The sequence below is a fragment of the Gossypium hirsutum genome, chromosome A02, assembly GCF_007990345.1.
Source record: "Gossypium hirsutum isolate 1008001.06 chromosome A02, Gossypium_hirsutum_v2.1, whole genome shotgun sequence".
Taxonomy (NCBI): Eukaryota; Viridiplantae; Streptophyta; class Magnoliopsida; order Malvales; family Malvaceae; genus Gossypium; species Gossypium hirsutum.
Window position 1 is genome coordinate 33174154 of NC_053425.1, and position 17465 is coordinate 33191618.

At 38.3% G+C, this 17465-nt stretch overlaps 1 non-coding gene across 1 annotated transcript; it reads left to right on the forward strand.

Annotated features, from left to right (window-relative positions):
• The first annotated feature begins 17097 nt into the window (after positions 1-17097).
• On the forward strand, positions 17098-17204 carry LOC121217489 (small nucleolar RNA R71). Its single transcript, XR_005913573.1, has one exon. It is a non-coding gene; the product is annotated as a small nucleolar RNA R71 (small nucleolar RNA).
• Positions 17205-17465: the final 261 nt, after the last annotated feature.

Sequence of the window (17465 nt, forward strand, 5' to 3'; positions counted from 1 at the left end):
CATCTCCGACTTTGTTTCGAGATGTTTAATATGTCAACAAGTGAAAGCGGAACATCAAGTGCCTTCAGGGTTACTTCAGCCGATCATGATACCTGAGTGGAAATGGGACCGAGTCACAATGGACTTTGTGTCCGGACTGCCATTGTCCGCAAGTAAGAAGGATGCGATTTGGGTTGTTGTTGATAGGCTGACTAAGTCGGCTCACTTTATCTCCGTGCGTACGGATTTTTCATTGGATAAACTAGCCGAATTGTATGTTTCTCAGATTGTGAGATTACATGGAGTACCTATTTCTATCGTGTCGGATAGAGATCCGAGATTCACCTCGCGTTTTTGGAAGAAATTGCAAGAAGCTTTGGGTACCAAGCTGCATTTTAGCACCGCTTTTCATCCCCAAACCGATGGTCAATCCGAGCGGATAATTCAGATACTCGAGGATATGCTGAGATGCTGCATCCTTGAGTTTAGTGGTTCATGGGAACGGTATGTACCTTTGATCGAATTCGCTTACAACAATAGTTTCCAATCAAGTATTAAGATGGCACCTTACGAGGCTTTGTACGGTCGTAAATGCCGTACACCATTGTTTTGGACTGAGCTCGGTGAAAGTAAAATTTTCGGAGTTGATTTGATTAAAGATGCCGAACAGAAAGTAAAGGTAATCCGTGAAAGTCTGAAGGTAGCCACAGATCGTCAGAAATCGTATGCGGATTTGAAAAGAAAAGACATTGAATATCAGGTTGGAGACAAAGTATTTCTCAAAGTTTCACCCTGGAAGAAGGTGCTTAGATTTGGTCGTAAGGGCAAATTGAGTCCGAGGTTCATCGGTCCGTACGAAGTATCCGAACGAGTTGGACCCGTTGCATACCGATTAATTTTGCCCCTAAGCTCGAAAAGATTCACAACGTTTTTCATGTCTCGATGCTTCGACGATATAGGTTCGATCCATCGCACGTAATTCCTCCATTGGAGATCGAGATTCAATCTAATTTAAGTTACGAAGAAGAACCATTTCGTATTTTAGCACATGAAGTAAAAGAACTACGAAACAGGAAAATCTCATTAGTGAAAGTACTGTGGCATAAACACGGAATTGAAGAAGCCACTTGGGAACTTGAGGACTCTATGAAGGATCGATATCCAAATTTATTTACCGGTAAGATTTTCGGGGACGAAAATTTCTTATGTGGGGGAGAGTTGTGACAACCCAAATTAGGCCCCGGTCGGAATGTGGTTTCGAGACCACATTACCGAGCCAAAAATTTATTTTCGTGTTTTAATTGCATAAATTGTTGTGTGACAGTGAATGTATGAGAAATTAAATGCTTAATATTAGCATTAGGATTGTGAATTAATTCAAAAAGGACCTAGTTGACGAAGTTAGAAAAGATGATAGATGAATTATAAGGATTAATTAATAATAGGGTGAGGAAGCATGGCTTTGCATGTCAAATTGCCCATAAAATTCATGGTGGCCGGCCAAGGAGTGATGATGCTCCACTCATTCTAATTTAATATGTTTTCTTTTGGTGAACAAATGATGGGGATAATAATAGAAAAGGGAACAAAAAAAATGGGTGTCATACTTGCCATCTCCTAGCCGAAAAACCAAGAAAAAGAAGGGGAGAAAAAAAACTTGGAAAGAATTCGGCCATTGCTTGTGCCTAGGAGGAGTGTTTGATGTTGTGGCATGAAAATGAGGGAGTTTGAATGCTTAATAAGGAGGGAAGAAGGAGTGTTCATGTTTTCTTTCTTTTGCAATTGTTCTAACTAGAGGAAGAAGAGGAAGCAAGATTCGGCCAAGGTGGTCCTTTAAGTGGATTAAGGTATGTTAATGCTCTATCATTGAAAATCTTTGTAGATTTGGAGTGGCCATCAAGTATAGAAGCTAGCTCATGGCAAATGTTTTTTTTTGTAAAGTTAAGAAGATGACATTCGGCCATGGATGGTTGTATTTCTTTGATGTCGTTTTTGATGCTTTAGGGTATTGAGGGTTGATTATAGATGAGGTGAGTTTCTTGATTTAAAATTTGATGGATGTTAAGCTAGTTAGGCAACCAAAGGTTCAATATTTTTGTTATGTGGTTATATGTGCATTTCGGCCATGGTCTTTGTTTGAATTTGAGATTTGTAATGTGATTTTCCTAAATTGTCTATGAATTTTTGGTTGTTGATTTCATGGTAATGGTATATTGAATCCATGAAAATTTAGTAAGGTTGCATTCGGCAACTTGCTTGGAATTAAAAATTGATGTCTAAGCCTAGGTGATTTCGATGATGATATATATATATTCATAAGTATATTTAGTTGATTCGGCTTTGGTAGTTGCATGAGGTTATTAGCCGAATATACTAACATACATATACATGTGAAATTGGATTGTAAATATTTAGCAAGGTGGTTAAACTAGTTAAATTATTGATTTAGCTCAAGGAGCTAAAGGAGGTGAATCGAGCAAAGGCAAAGAAAAGGTTATCGAGTAGCCGAGTTGGAACCGTCTTACCCAACACGAGGTAAGTCATTAAGCATGTAGTTGGTATTATTTCAAATGGTCATAATGTGTATGTATTGATGCTGAATGGAATGAATAAATATACATATATATATATGCATGTACGTATGTGATGATGAAATTGTTGAATGAAAGAAAAGAGGTAAGATGTACTGAGTTGTTGATCTCGGCACTAAACGTGCGGGATAACCATTTATGACCATGAGATTGGCGCTAAGTGCGCGGGATTAAATTGTACAGCACTAAGTGTGCGAAATGAATATGATGCACTAAGTGTGCGAATTGACCATGCGGCACTAAGTGTGCGAGTTTGACTATGTAGCACTAAGTGTGCGATTGGATTACGTAGCACTAAGTGTGCGAGTTGATTATATAGCACTGAGTGTGCGGGCTCAATATACATTCGTGAATCATTATGGACACTATGTGTGCGACACTATTGAGTCGATCGCGGACAGCGGATCGGGTAAGTGTCTTGAGTACATGGCTAATAGGTGCTATGCTTATACTTGGTGTTGAGCTCGGTAAGTTGAACCTATGTGACAACTATACTTGAAGTCACGTACATAAAATTTATCGTAGGATGGGTGAAAGGCCGTTTAGTCGTTTGATTATAACAAAAATAAATTGATTTATGAAAATGCTTCAATGTCCTATTGATGAGTATATGGATTGTGAATGCATGAATTGATATGAAATTGAATCGATAGGTTGGAGGAACTATGGTATGGTTCGGTATGGATGGAGTAAATTGTCTTGTTCCATTTTGTTTCCTCTTGTGATAATGTTATTGATGGATGGTAGTGCATTGCTTTTGACTTACTGAGTTATAAACTCACTCGGTGTTTCCTTGTCACCCATTATAGGTTGCTTGGACTCATCTATTTTTGCGGGGTCAGGCCGTCGTCGAAGTTATCACATCGGATAGCAAGTTTTGGTACTTTCTTCTTAGTTGGCTTAGAAGAACATTTTGGCATGTATAAGCTATTACGTTGTGTTTGAATTTTGGCATGTAAACTTTAAGCCATGCGAAAATGACACGAATGTTCGATTGAGTTGGATCAAGGGTAGGCATGAGATGGACCTAGTTACTTTCGTAACAGATGCTGGCAGCAGCAGTGTCATGAGATTGAAAAATCACTAAAAATAGTAGGAGTGGAGTTAATTGATGAATAAATTATGTAATCGAAGATCGATGAGTCTGCTTTCATGAGGAAGTAACGAAAAGATCATATGGGCAGTATATTATGAGATAATCAGATTATAGTGGGACAGGGCCAGAACGGTTTCTGGATTCCCTGCTCCGATTTTGGAAATTCATTACAAATTAACCAGAGATAATTAGGGGTCGTACCATATATGTACAGATTCCTCTCTGAGTCTAGTTTTCATAGAAACAAACGGCATCAGTATTGAAGCCCCGTGTAGGGAGATATCCAAGTCGTAATGGGCACAGGTCAGTGTAGTCGATCCCTGCAACTTGGGAGACTTTGACTAATAAACTGTACTAATTGGCCCGACCAAAAATTCTAGAAAAAAATAAATAGATGGGCACATGAGTCTAGTTTCGGGGAAAAATTACGAAACTGATTTTCGAGTTACGAAACTCAAGATATGATTTTTTTAAAACGACTAGTACACAGATTGGGCAGTGTCTGGAAAATAAATTTGTAAGGGGTTAAAGTCAGTTAACACCTCGTGTTCGACTCCAGTGTCGGTTTCGGGATCGGGGTGTTACAACCTCCAGTTGAATAGGATCCATGATGTCTTTCACGTCTCCATGTTAAGGCGGTATCATTCTAACCCTACTCATATTGTGCCGATTGCAGAGATCGAGGTCCAAAAGACTTGACTTTTGAGGAAGAGCCTGTACAGATTTTGGATCGAGATGTTAAGATTTTGAGGAGGAAATCAGTTTCGCTAGTAAAGGTGCTGTGGCGTAATCATGGCAGAGAGGAAGCTACTTGGGAGCTAGAAGTGGCGATGCGTCAACAACATCCTCATCTGTTTGATTCAGGTAAAATTTCGAGGACGAAATTTCTTTAAGGGGGTAGAGTTGTAACGCCCCGATTTTCGGGTTTTCTGTGTTTCTGTGATTTTTAAAATTTGTGTGTGCACTGGTTGGTTAATATATATATTTTAGTAGGTTAGTGGGCCTTTGGAAGGCCCAAACTTAAGTTAAATCTGTGGTAGTCTTTGGAATTTTAATTTTATGAACAGGTGATGCAATTGGCGTTTGGGCTTTTAAGAGTAAAGGGGTAAAAGATGACACAAAAAGGAGTGTGGTGTAGTGGCAAGGTGGCACCACTTAGAGGACAAGGAAGTGACGCCATAGAGAAAGCAAGGGGTCCAAGGTTCAAGTCTTGGCTATTGCAATATATTTTGGTTTTTCTTTTCAATAAATCTGGAAGAAGTAGGTGCGCTTTAAAGTTTAATGTGTTGGATTTATGACATAAATGAGTTGATGGCCTAGTGGTGGTGGCGTGAGTTGGCATGTGAGAGGACTTTGGTTTGAATCCCTTGGCACGCAAAGGTTGATTATTTTGCTATATTGGGACGGCAAGAGTTGGTATTGGTTTTAAACTCTAGTGATGGAGGGATCCCACATCGGGAAGCTAACATAAGAGTAGATGGAAAGCTGGCTTTAAATAGAGCAAACCATGAGGAGAGTAGGCATACCTTCTTGGCTGATCCCTTTCGCTTTGTGACGTGTTCGTTTGGGTTGGGCGTCAGCTAAGAGTGTTTGGAGCGCGGATTAACTACAGTCTCCTAACAGGTGTGTATTTCTCATTACTCTAGCAGTAGGACGGCTATTTCGGGCCGCGATGGGCTGAAATGGGCCATGTGGTCCCAATGGGTCCGTAGGCCCAAGTGGATAAGTTGTAGAATTACCAAAATACCCCTGTAAGGTAGAATTATCGAAATACCCCTGTAGGGTAGAATTATTGAAATACCCCTATAGGGTAGAATTACTGAAATACCCCTATAGGATAGAATTACCGAAATACCCTTGTAGGGTAGAAATATCGAAATACCCCTGTAGGGTAAAGTTACCGAGATACCCTTGTGGGGTAAAATTACCATTTTACCCCTAGGATGTTAAATGACTATTTTGCCCCTCGTGCGTAAATGACTAACTTGTGTGATGATTGGGTTAGTTGACGTGGATTTTTGTTAGTTATCGTTAATTCGTAAGTCTAATGTGTTAGTGATTGATTGTAGGATTATTGCGTGGGAGATATCGTCATCAACCAGGTGTGTAAACGACACCCTCCCTTAGACTGAATCGGTAAAAGCCAAAAATACCAAAACGTTGGTATTTTGTGAACTCGCGAGCGTGCGAGTGCTCGTGAGACAGTTGTTAATGAATATGGTGCATTTGGATGATTAGAGTGCAGAGTGTACATTTTTGTGCACAACGGTATTTTTAGGCTTAATGGGCTGAAAACGGGCCAATGGGCCAATGGCCCACTTTGGTAAAAAGACGAGGTAAGTACTTCTGATTACTTGGTAAACGTTAGAATGAGCATGTAACCTTAGCAATAGGTAATAATTGCTAAAATGCCCTTATGCATGCAAAATTATGATTTTATCCCTAAGGTTATTTTTTTCTAAAAAGCATGATGTTCTGTTTCTGTATACGTATGCCATGACATATTATTTCTGTAGCATGGGACATGGGTTTATATTGATGGAGGAAGGGCTCTGGCAGCCTCGCTGCAATCTGGTGGCCTCGCGACATATATCTATTCTGGTGACTTCGTCACAATATCTGGCAGCCTCGCTGCAATCTGGTGGCCTCACCACATATATCTGTTCTGGTGACTTCGACACAATATCTGGCAGCGTCGCTGCAATCAGGTGGCTTTACCACATATATATATCTGTTCTGGTTGCCTAGCCACAATATCTGTATCTGGTGACTTTGTCACAATATCTGGCAGCCTCGCTGCAATTTCTGTGGTGTGTAGCGGTTGGGTGGGTTGAGTAGTCTCCCCACATGGTGTAAGGCTGGTACGGGGGTGTTATGGATGGCTTTGAGTTGGGATTTCTGCATTCATGATATATTTGTTTTGTATCTGCTATAGGCCTATGTGTTTCATTCTGATTTCTGTACTAGGCCAAGGCCCAGATAAGTCAGACTCTGAGGTTTGATCTATTTTGGGCTATGGTTGGGTTATGTTACACACTGAGTTTAACGAACTCACCCTTTATTTTCATCTCTGCAGGAAATCCCCAACCATAGTAGGCTTGGAGCTGTGAGGGATTCGGAGTGGCCATATTATTTGCAAAGTTGGTTTTTGTAAGTTAGTTTATTTTTATTATTTTTATATTCTGATTTAATTTTGGGTTTTAAGTTGTAATAAGGCCGCTATTTAAATTTCTTTTTTCCGCTATGGTTTTATTTTCTGATTATATTTATACTATGATGAAACTGCTAGTGTTAGGCTGCGCGGGTTTTCAAAATTAATGAACGTTTTCAAGACTCAACAAGCACAACAAATGGATAGCCTAAAGATTGATAAACCGGCCTTTCATTCAACCACTGTTTTTACAAAGACCACCCCAATCACTTAAACAAGCGAATGCATACTAAGTCGTAAGTCCATGTGACACGTTAGATCTGGCTATAACGTCTGGGACGGGTTTGGGGCGTTACAACTTAGGTTTGGGGTGTTACAATCATCTCTTTCTTCTGTACGAGGAATTTGGAATTTCTTGGGGCGTGCCAGATTTTATTGACATTTCATTAAAGATTTCTCTCACATCTTGAAAATTTTAGGTCAGCTTCTTCAAAAGGACGCTCCACTCGTGTTTGATGAAGAGTGTCTCCATGCCCTCAATACCTTAAAAGAAAAATTAATCACATGACCTATCATTGTTAGCCCCAATTAGGAACAGCCATTTGTGATTATGTGTGGTGCTAGTGACTATGCGGTCAAAGCAGCATTCGATCAAAAGAAAGATAGGGTTTTCCATGCGATGCATTATGTGAGCAAAACATTGAATCCTACTCAATGCAATTATACCACTACTTAGAAGGATATGTTATTTGTTGTCTTTACATGTGAGAAATTCAAGTCCTATTTGATGGTGAACCGGGTTTATGTGCACACAAATCATTCGACATTGAAGTACATGATGAAAAAGAAAGAAATTAAATCTTAGTTGATGAGATGGGTGTTACTTCTCAAGGAAGTTGATGTATGGATTTGGATAGAAAATGTAATAGCCCAGCTTTAGCTAAATCAGAATAGTTGTTTTAGAACCAAAGATCTGAGGTCGTAAAATAATTTTAATATTATTTTTGGTGTATACAACATGTGATTATATATGTGTAAAAGTTTCGTGAAATAATTTTAGCATTTGAATGCTTAATTTGACAAAAGGACTTAATCACATAAAATGCAAAAGTAGCATGCTATAGTTAAAAGTGCCCAATTGCTATGGTTTATTAAATGTAAGGTCCTTATTATGTGATTAAACCATAGTTAGTGGATTTTGACAAAAAAAAGGCATTAAATGATTGTTTTAAATGTTTATTAACTCAGGTTAAATTTGTAAATTATGTATTAAGTTAAAATAAAAACAAGTAAAAAACATATCATCTTCTTTAATGGTGTTATTAAACCAAATTTAAAGAACAAAGGAGACCGTTTAGGGTTTGAAGCATTTGGCACTCTCATTAGCTACCAAGTAAGAGATTTTAGCTCAGTTTTTGATGATTTCTATGTTTTTTGTGATCGTTGCTGATCACGAGGTTTCATGATAGTTTTAAATATTTATAATTATTCGTTCTTGAACTAACTATTATCGCGATGTAGGCAAGTGTACCTATCGAACAGTTGTATAGTTTTAGCAAGACCGGATTGTCGAACCCAAAGGAACTAAAAGTACTAGTAATGACTGTCTTTTTATTATCTAGCCTAAGAATAATGGGGTTTTGTTTTAATTAAATAATTATCTAAACTAAGAACGCATAGAGAAAACAATTGGGGAATTGCTTTTGGGAAAAATCGATGGACTTAAGACAATACCTAAGGAAAAATCCACCTAGACTTTACTTGTTATTCTGGCTCCAAAGCGGATGATTTATTCATTCAACTTATTCCGTAGAGATCCCTAGGTTATGTTATTATCCCTATTCAAGACTAATAACGTCTAATCCCTAGATTGAATAACCGAGACTTTTCTCTAATTAACACTCTAAGGCTGCATTAATTCGATCTATGGATCCCCTTATTAGGTTTCACTCTAATCCAGCAAAATCTTGTCACCCTATTTCTAGGCGCGCAATCAACTCTGCTTAATTATGATAAATGTACTCTTAGACAGGGTCTATTCCTCCTCTGAATAAGAGGTTATCTTGAATCAGTATCCTGGGATATCAAAACAAGAATTAAGAACAAGTTAAATATTTATCATACGATTCAAAAAATAATAACAAGATTCGTCTTAGGTTTCATTCCCCTTAGGTATTTAGGGGATTTAGTTCATAACTAAATAAGAAAACATCTCAGAAGAACAAAGAATACAAAAGATAAAGAAAACCCAAAAATCCTGAAAGGAAATTGAGGAGAGATCTTTAGTCTTGATGATGAATCCGGCTTCTGAGATGGATCAATCGGCTTCCTTGGATTAATTCCTTACTCCGCCTTCTCTGTGTCCTTTTTCTACTCTTCTAGGGTGTATTTATAGTCTTTGGAATGCCAAAAGCCCTCAAAATTGACCTTTTCTAAATTGGACTCAACTTGTGTTCGACAAGGACACGCCAGTGTTCGATTACTTCAGGCCGTGTTCAAGCCTGCCAAATTGACACAGCCGTGTGGTCTGCCGGTGTGAGGAGGTCCAGGCCGTGTTGATTTCGTACTTTGGCCCATTTTCTCCATTTTTGGCCCGTTTCTCATTCCTTTCGCTCTCCTATGCTCTCCTAAGTGTAAAACATGAAATTAAAGCATTAAGAGCATCGAATTCACCAATTCTAATGGAAAATCATCCATAAAATGTGTTAAACATGGGGGAAAAATATGTATAAATTACTGTTTATCAAATACCCCCACACTTAAGCATTTGCTTGTCCTCAAGCAAAATCCTCAACTCATAATCAAAATAAATTCTTCTCAACTTATAATTTCTATCAACAATATCTCAAATTAATCCGTAGGTAATCATACATTGAGAATTCAACTAAAAGAACATATAAGTTCCAAAAATTCCAAGTTGAGTATTTAATCATGCAAACATAGGTGTCTTTCCGCATCTAAGTAATTACCTTTGATTCAGAATATCACAGAGTTTTACATCCTCACTAAAGATTCACTCAAATCATTTGAGGTGTTTAAGGATAATACATGAAGCAATCAATAGTCAATAATGAAAAGTAATTACCATAGGCTTGCATGAAAATCAAATCTCCACCACTATAATTTAGGATGATACATCAATCAAAAGGTCTTTAGAGGGTTGTAATGAGGCTTGGTTAGGGGGTGTGGTCACAAACTAAAAAAAGGGTTAGAATCGAGATTGAATTGAAAAATTACCTAACTAGAAAAAGAGTTAATCATTACTTGGGTACAACAGAGCTTCTTCTCAGACTATGGAATTTAACTTTTGAAGCTTACAAACAGAAGATAACTACTAATGTGTATACATTTTTTAATTAAGAACAAGTTAATTAATATAGACTAACTATTAAGAACAAAACATAGCTAGGCAATCCATTCAACTCATAAAACATAGCTAGGCAATCCATTCAACTCAAATCTTGAAAAAAATAGGGATTAATTTAGGGGATTTCAACAATAATGGGTTAAAGGTTAATATTAAGGGTAATACAAGAAATGGCTTGTTAGGCTCAAGGGGGTTTACTAGGGTTAATCGTGGAGGTAGACTTTTCATGGCATGAGTGGGTTAATCCTAAGTGCCTTAATCATTTTGACATATCAAATCAAATGGTGTGGTCTTGACATGCATAATCAAGCAAGTTCTAGAATAACAGTTCAATATCGACGCACTCAAAGCAATAATAAGAGTGAGCATGAAAAAATTAATAGATGCTCAAAAAGCTCAAAAATCACACAAAAATTATGGCTTTTTGATGTTTAGACTCGTGAATTCCAATTCAAAGTAATAACTAGACTTGGGGAGACAACCTATAATTTTAAATTCTTAAAAATCATCTCATCATGCTTGATTCTCCAATGTCTTAAAGTTTAAACAATCAATGCATAAATCCCTATGTATTAATTCAAGATATATCAATCAAAATCATAAACCAATTAAAATTTATCCTAAATATGATATGAGAGTTTTCCAAGAGAACAAAATGATTATTTAGGGATTTTTCTGATAATGAAATAAAGACCCCCCACATTTAAGATGTACATTGCCCTCAATGTACAAAGGTAGATATTAGAGTATAAAAATAAGATAGGGAGAGAAGTGAAAGTTACTGTATGATGAATTCCTCGAACTAGAGTTTTGGAGAGTGATTGGTTCGAGAGTGGAGGAGGATATTCCGGCGATCGTAGAGGTTCATTAGGCCATAAGTCCTATGCCAAAAGAATATTATATCTAGTAGTAGCTATGGTCATGGTCGAGCAGGACATGGTAGTCGTGGAGAACCTTTCTCGGTGGAGTTTTCGTTCTTATGTTATGATGAGCTTAGGAGCTCTATATAACTGTGATAAAATTAGGAACTTTTTAGGAGATATTAGGAAGAATAAGTACTCGAAAAGAAATAATAGAAACTAATAATTAAAAAATAAAATTCTAAAATCTAACAAAAATAAAAAGTAGTTTCAAGAAAAATTAAAAACATTAAATAATAAATAAATATTTCTAAACATCTTCATCGCTGGATGGTTCACGAGGTGGGACTGGCGATGAGGTGTGAAGGTGTTGACAAATCCGATGTAGAGTAGCATCGATTTTGTTAAATCGTGGAAAACACTGCTGCTTGAATCGGGTGAGGCGCTCAGGCATGTCAGCATTTGAAGCCACTGCATGAACTGGACGCGAGGGTGGTGGTGGCTGAGTCGATGGGCCCTCATGCTGTGGGGGGACATCATCAGAAATGTCCTCATAGGCCTCCTCCTCGGCAGATTGGGCAAGACGATACTAGGGAGGGTAGGTTCCTCGGTGCCTCTCGATCAACCTCATGCTAAGTATGCTCGAGATGCCTTGTGGAGACATCTGGCCGATGAGAGTTAGGGATGATTCTTGGGCCGCGATATTAAGAAGCCCGAAGTGTCGTGCCAGCCTAGTCACATAGGGGCCAATGGAGATGACCCTCTTCCAATGCCACTCTGTCTGGTGCTGAATCATAAGGGCGATGAAATAGGCAAAGTCGATGACGTGCCCTTTCGACATGCACCATAAGAAGTAGACGTTGTGGCTGTTGACGGCGCTAGTGCTCTCTCGCGTCCTTGTAATCGTGTGAGCTAAAATAACGTGTAAGTACCTCAGGTATGCTAGGAGAACTGATGCCTTGGAGTGGCTAGGATTGTACGAGGTCGTACTAGGGGCCACAGTGTGCCAGCACTTCGAGGGCGAGAAATGTATGTGGCGACTGAGAGCATGTAGTTCATTCTCCTCCCTAAATTCCTCCGTATATAGGCCTAGTGCAACACCAAACTTTGGGACGCTGACCTGGCGAATTAATCCGCCTAGGCAAAACTGGATTGTGTCGAGATCATTGTACCTTTTCATTACGGTCTGGAGATGTAACGTTGAGTAGAGTTCCATCGTGAGCTTGAGGTATGTCGACTTGATAATCCCGAAGAACAGCTCTTACGAGTCGGTGGTTAAGAGAGCCCGAATCGTGTCAGCCATCTGGACTTGTTCTATGGTAGCCCAGTTGATGCAACGGCCCGCAATTAAGGGTCGGGCCTGAAGTATTTGGAATATTTCTTCCTGGGGCCCTCGAGGAGACTGTAGGAGAGGGTGACGGATTTTCGCAGTTAGATATAAACTTATCTACTTTCACTAGTACATCTTCAATAATACCCCTAGGGAATCTTATAGTTTTATCTGCCAATTGAATGCTCATCCTAGTTTGTTTAGGTTCCCAAGACCTAATTGCTTAATTATTTTGTAAGGCATGATGTTAATACTAGCCCCTAAATCAGCTAATGCAAGATTTATATCTAAACTACCAATTAAGCAAGGAACTGTAAAACTCCCTGGATCTTTCAATTTGTGGGGTAGCTTATTCTGTAGAATAGCTGAGCTGTAACACCCCGAACCCGAAACCGACACCGGAGTCGAACACGAGGTGTTAACTGACTTTAACCCCTTATAAAATTTATTTTCCAGACACTGCCCAATCTGTGTACTAGTCGTTTTAAAAATCATATCTTGAGTTTCGTAACTCGAAAATCAGTTTCGTAATTTTTCCCAGAAACTAGACTCATGTGCCCGTCTATGTATTTTTTATAGAATTTTTGGTCGGGCCAATTAGTACAGTTTATTAGTCAAACTCTCCCATGTTGCAGGGGTCGACTACACTGACCTTTGCCCATTACGACTTGGATATCTCCCTGCACGGGGCTTCAATACTGATGCTGTTTGTTTCTATGAAAACTAGACTCAGAGAGGAATCTATACATATATGGTACGACCCCTAATTATCTCTAGTTAATTTATAATGAATTTCCAAATTCGGAGCAGGGAATCCAGAAACCGTTCTGGCCCTGTCCCACAAAAATCTGATTATCTCTTAATATACTGCCCATATGATCTTTTCGTTACTTCCTCATGAAAACAGACTCATCGAGCTTCAATTACATAATTTATTCATCAATTAATTCCACTCCTACTATTTTTAGTGATTTTTCAATCTCATGACACTGCTGCTGCCAGCATCTGTTACGAAAGTAACTAGGTCCATTTCATGCCTACCCTTGATCCAACTCAATCGAACATTCGTGCCATTTTCGCATGGCTTAAAGTTTACATGCCAAAGTTCAAACACAACGTAATAGCTTATACATGCCAAAATGTTCTTCTAAGCCAACTAAGAAGAAAGTACCAAAACTTGCTATCCGGTGTGATGACTTCGATGACGGCCCGATCACGCAAAAAGAGATGTGTCCAAGAAACCTAGAATAGGTGACAAGGAAACACCGAGTGAGTTTATAACTCAGTAAGTCATAAGCTATGCACTACCATCCATCACTAACATTATCACAAGAGAAAACAAAATGGAACGAGGCTAATTACACCATCCATTCCGAACCATACCATAGTTCCTCCAACCTATCGATTCAATTTCATATCAATTCATGCATTCACATTCCATATACTCATCAATAGGACATTGAAGCATTTTCATAAATCAATTTATTTTCGTTACAATCAAACGACTAAACGGCCTTTCACCCATCCTACGATAAATTTTATGTACGTGACTTCAAGTATAGTTGTCACATAGGTTCAAACTTACCGAGCTCAACACCAAGTATAAGCATAGCACCTATTAGCCATGTACTCAAGACACTTACCCGATCCGCTGCCCGCGATCGACTCAATAGTGTCGCACACATAGTGTCCATAATGATTCACGAAGGCATATTGAGTCCGCACACTCAGTGCTATATAATCAACTCGCACACTTAGTGCTACGTAATCAAATCGCACACTTAGTGCTACATAGTCAAACTCGCACACTTAGTGCCGCATGGTCAATTCGCACACTTAGTGCATCATATTCATTTCGCACACTTAGTGCTGTACAATTTAATCCCGCGCACTAGCGCCAATCTCATGGTCATAAATGGTTATACCCGCACATTTAGTGCCGAGATCAACAACTCAGTACATCTTACCTCTTTTCTTTTCATTCAACAATTTCATCATCACATACGTACATGCATATATATATATGTATATTTATTCATTCCATTCAGCATCAATACATAAACATTATGACCATTTGAAATAATACCAACTACATGCTTAACGACTTACCTCGTGTTGGGTAAGACGGTTCCAACTCGGCTACTCGATGACCTTTTCTTTGCCTTTGCTCGATTCACCTCCTTTAACTCCTTGAGCTAAATCAATAATTTAACTAGTTTAACCACTACGATTATCACCAAATAAATCACATTCAATTAACACTACCCATTTACATATACATCAACTATCAAATTCTCACTCCTTAGCTAATGCCGAATGCTTATATAAGCCCTAAGTCATATTTGCACATTTATCAACTTTCCAATTCAACTTAATACCAAAAATTAATGACATTTAAATAGCCAACTCAATTTCATCCTTAATATTTCTTATAACAAAATTTATCAAAATTCAATAAGAAATACATTAAATTCCATGACCGAATTTGCATTTCACCATAATAGCCACTTGCCCTAAAACAATTAGGCCACAATCATTTACTTTACCTAGCTTAGACTTAGATTAATAATTATCTAAATTATTTAAACATTCAACACAAACTCTTCTTTAATTAAGCACATATTCGGCAAGGAAAAATGGTAATTTAGCAAACCTTAGTTTAACATATAATTTGTTTATAACACATTTTAAGCCTTCTTTTCATGCCGTCAACTCAAAACACATACATTACTCAAATATAACCAAGTTCATATTCGGCAATAGCATCCAACATGATAGCCGATTCTTTCTACTTAGCATCTAATGCATACATATGATCATTTGTTTGGCTCAAACGCCCATCCACCATAATTCATCCAAATTAATATGAAACAACAGCCATATTCTTTATTGACTACTATGGCCGAAAGCTTTATTCATTCCCAAAATCAAATTTTAACATAAACGTTTTACCCTAGTTTAAGCCTAGGATGACCGAGTGGTGTTTCTCCCCTATTCTTCCTTCACATTCGGCTTAGAAGAAACAAAGATGAACACTTAGTTTTCTTCACCCATCCCCCCCTTCTCAAGCTTCAAGTGACCGAATGTTTTTGCCCCAATTCTTTCTTTCAATCCGGCCAAGAAGAACAAAAAAAAAACACAACTTGTTTTTCTTTCTTCCTTAGAACATTCGGCCAAGGGGAAATGAAGAAAGATGGACACTTTATTTTTTTTTGTTTTTCCTTCTTACTTTCACGGCAATGGGAGGGGAAGAAACAATTACACACATCCTTTCCTTTTTCCATTTCTTTATTTCCCCATACTTCTTATTATATTTTATCCTACATACCTCACTAGGCCAACATGTTCCCAACATGTTTCCACCCATAGCATGGCCGGCCACTACTTATTAGGAGGGGGAATTTGACATGCAAGTCCCCCCTTTTTTCCCACATGCACTAATAGGTCCTTACGCATTGACCTATCACATTTTAAAATTTTCTCACATAAGTCCTATTGACTTAATTCACATGCAATCGACTAAATCGAAGCTTGAAATTTTCACACATTCATAGTTACATATTCTAGACAATAAATATCACATTCAAACATTTCGGTGACTCGGTTTAACGGTCCCGAAACCACTTCCCGACTAGGGTCAATTTTGGGCTGTCACATGAGCAGACTGTGTTTAGCTCCACATGAGACGCTTCATCCAACTTCCGCTTATTTACTAAAAGCTCTTTTAAAAATTTCATTGCATTTGGCATCTACGACAGAGCTTCAATAAATGGTAAGTTAATATGTAATTTTTTTAAAAGTTCAAGGAATTTACCGAATTGTTTGTCTGAGCGATCTTCCTTGTTGCGTTAGGATATTAGACATGAGGTTTATATTCTTCATTCACCATTTTGTTATGACTTACCTCACTTTTACCTTTGCTCACCACAGTTTATTGCATCAATTCTGGCTCAGGCGCAACGAATCCTTCCTTATCTTGAGTACTAATTGCGTTGAGGTGTTCCCTTGGGTTAGGTTCAGTATTGCTTGGTAAGCTACCTTGTGGCCGTTCGGAGATTAGTTTGGATAGCTGGCCTATCTGAGTTTCAAGTCCTTGGATCGATGCTTGTTGATTTTTAAGTGTTGTCTCGGTATTTTGGAAATGGGTTTCTGACATCGAGATGAATTTAGAGAGCATCTCCTCAAGGTTTCGTTTCTTCTCTTGTTGATAAGGTGGCTGTTGAAAACCCTGAGGATTTTGTGGCTTTTGATTCCCTTGACCACCCCAGGAGAAATTTGGGTGGTTCTTCCAACCTGTATTATAAGTATTACTGTATGGGTTATTTTGAGATCGAAAGTTGTTGTTACCCATATAGTTGACTTATTCCTCTTCGGTTGTAGGATTGAAGGATTAATATTCTGTATGCACACCTCCTCCACTTGAGTCACACCTCATTATTGAATGTACCTGCGTAGAACCAAGTAAACCATCAATCTTTTTATTGAGAAGTTCTACCTGATTTAACAGCACAGTAACTGAGTCGACGTTATAAATGCCGGCTATTTTTATTGGCTTAGTCCTCATGACCTGCCACTGATAGTTATTCAGTGACATTTCTTCAATGAATTCATAAGCCTCTTCAGGTGTTTTGTTGTTGATGGTTCCGCCAGTAGCTGCATCAACCATTTGCCAAGCGAAGGATTCAAACCATTGTGGAATGTTTGTACTTGAAGCCAAAGCGGTAACCCATGGTGAGGGCACCTTCTTAGTAAGTCCTTGTATCTCTCCCATGCATCGTAAAGTGTTTCTAAATCCATCTTCACAAAAGAAGAGATATCATTACATAATTTAGCCATTTTAGCCGGCAGAAAATATTTTAGTAAAAAATTTTCGGTCATTTGTCCGCAAGTAGTGATAGACCCTCGTGGTAATGAGTTCAACCACTGTTTAGCTTTGTTTCTCAGTGAAAAAGGAAATAACCGAATACGAATGGCATCATTAGAAACGCCATTGATTTTAAATGTATCGCAAAATTCTAGAAAGTTTGCTAAGTGAGCGTTGGGATCTTTATCCTGCAAACCATCAAACTGAACAAACTACTGAATCATTTG